The 2,820-nt window shown below is 43.5% G+C and overlaps 1 pseudogene; it reads left to right on the top strand.

The window, feature by feature from the left end:
• Positions 1,992–2,618, top strand: Gm19373 (predicted gene, 19373; annotated as a pseudogene).

Here is a 2,820-nt window from a genome sequence, read left to right as displayed (position 1 = left end):
GGGTGTTATTTCCCTAATTTCTTTCTCAGCCTGTTTATCATTTGTATAAAGGAAGGCTACTGATTTGTTTTTGATAACTTTTTAAAAATATTTATTTGTTTATTTTATGTATATGAGTGCACCATTGCTCTCTTCAGACACACCAGAAGAAGGCATCAGATTCCATTACAAATGGCTATGAGCTACCATGTGGTTGCTGGGAATTGAACTCAGGACCTCTGCAAGAACAGTCAGTGCTCTTAACCTCTGAGCCATCTTTCCAGCTCTAGGAAAATGTTTTTTAAAGACAAAATTTTAAAACTTTTCAAGAAAAAATAAAACAGCATATATATATATATATATATATAAACAGCATATATATATCCTTTTAAAACTGTATAAACTTTCTCTACCTGGCTATAGGAAGCTTCAGGCCATATCACTAATGATGTGTGTCTCAGCTAAGGTCACCCCCATTGATTCTTGGATGCCTCTCTTATCCCAGGTCTCCCTTATCCCAGGTCTCTCTTTTATCCTGGAGATGCCCCCACCTCCCTGTCAGTTGCAGATTTCCACTCATTCTCATGGCCATCTGGTCATCCCTTCTGTCCCTCTTCACACCTGATCCTGATTTCCCCCTCATTCCCCTTCCCATCTTCTCCCTCACAGTTCCCTCCCTCCATCTGCCTCATGACTATTTTATTCCCCCTTCTAAGTGAGATTCAAATATCTTTGCTTGGGCCTTCCTTCTTGTTTAGCTTCTTTGCGTCTGTGTGATGTATTATGGGTATCCTGTATTTTATGGCTAATATCCACTTACAAGTAAATACATACCGCACATGTCCTTTTGGGACAGGGTTACCTTACTCAGGATGATATTCTCAAGTTCCACCCATTTGCCTGCAAAATTCATGATGTCTTTGGTTTTTCTGTTGTTGTTGTTGTTTTGTTTTTGGTTTTTCGAGACAGGGTTTCTCTGTGTAGCCCTGGCTGTTCTGGCACTCACTTTGTAGACCAGGCTGGCCTTGAACTCAGAAATCTGCCTGCCTCTGCCTCCCAAGTGCTGGGATTAAAGGTGTGCGCCACCACTCCCGGCTTTGTCTTTGTTTTAAATACCTGAATAGTATTCCATTGGGTAAATGAGCTAATTTTTTTGTGCATTCTTCAGTTGAGGGACATCTGGGCATTTTCCAGTTTCTGGCTATTACAAATAAAGCTACTATGAACATAGTAATGGAGCAATGGAACAATAGGGACACCAATCCACCCACAAAACCTTGCCCCTAAATTTATCTTGTCTACAAGAAATGCAGGGACAAAGATAGAACAGAGGGTTAGGGAATGACCAACCAACTTGAGACCCATTTCATGGGCAAATACAAATCCCTGACACTATTAATGATACTCTTGTTATTCTTGCAGACCGGAGTGGAGCATGGCTGTCCTCCAAGAGGCTCCACCCAACAGCTGACTCAGAAAGATGCAGACACCCACAGACAAACATGGATGGAGCTTGGGAACTCTCATGGAAGAATAGGAGGAAGGATTGTGACCCTGAATGAGACAAGAACTCTACAGGAAGACCAACATAGTCAACTAACCTGGACCCTCGGGACTCTCAGAATCTGAACCACCTAAACCTCCCCACAGTGGAAGCGCAGCTGGGTCTTCATGTGGGTCCCCAACAACTGGAGCAGGAGCTATCCCAAAAGCTGTTGCCTGTACATGGGATATGTTCTTCTGCCTTATCTGGCCTCAGTGGGAGAGGATGCATCTAGCCTCAGAGAGACTTGAAGTGCCAGGGTGGGGGATACCCAGGGAGGCCTCCACACACTCAAAAGAGAAGGGGAGGGGTGACTGAGAGGGGGGCAGTGAGCAGGATGTAAAGTGAATAAGTACAATAAAAATTTAAAAATGTATAAACTTTATTCTTTTTTTAAAGACCTCTCGCGTAAATAAAAATATCACACAACAAAATTACCCAGATTTTTTTTTTTAAGATTTATTTATTGGTTCCGGGTGCAGGGCGGCCACTGGAGGAGAGCAGGCTGCTGCTTGCAAGCTTTGGAGGCAGAGACGCTGCAATGTTCCGGATCGAGGGTCTCGCGCCTAAGCTGGACCCGGAGGAGATGAAACAAGATGCACGAGGATGTGGTCTTCTCCATTCGGAAGTTCCTCATCTACGTGGCCCCGCTGCGAGTCACTCCATACATCTTAAAGAAGCTGGTTAGCATATGAGGATGGGAGTCATGTGAATGCATGGCACGTAGAACCTGGTGACCGACCGCTGCTCCTCCTGTCTGCAGCTGAATTGGCCCAGAAAGGTATAAACGGACATATTAACTACTTGTGGAGAACAAGTAGTGCTTTGAGAACTGACCTCCATAGCTGAAATATGAAACTACTTGGGAAGTACAAAAAGCTGTCTTGTGTTCACGGTGCCCTTAGGCCCATGAAATCCACCCCTGTGAGTTTTGATGGGAGTGACAAATAATGTCAGGCTCTAAGGGGAGTCATTTCTGTTTACCACTTCTGTTCAAAGTGTTATTTGTGAAGTATGTTTGGAAGTCAGCATACACCCACAACGACATTTAAGCACAATCTATATTTTTAATAAACATTCTGATGAAGAAAAAAAAGATTTATTATTATATCTAAGTACACTGTAGCTGTCTTCAGACACACCAGAAGAGGCATCCCATTACAGGTGGTTGTGAGCCACCATGTGGTTGCTGGGATTTGAACTCAGTAGCTTTGGAAGGAAAGTCAGTGCTCTTAACTGCTGAGTCATCTCTCCAGCCCCCATACCCAGATCTAAAGTCTATACAAGTCACTGAATTT

The sequence above is a fragment of the Mus musculus genome, chromosome X, assembly GCF_000001635.26.
Source record: "Mus musculus strain C57BL/6J chromosome X, GRCm38.p6 C57BL/6J".
Taxonomy (NCBI): Eukaryota; Metazoa; Chordata; class Mammalia; order Rodentia; family Muridae; genus Mus; species Mus musculus.
Note: the sequence above shows the minus strand (reverse complement) of the source record. Positions and strands in the feature narration are given on the sequence as shown.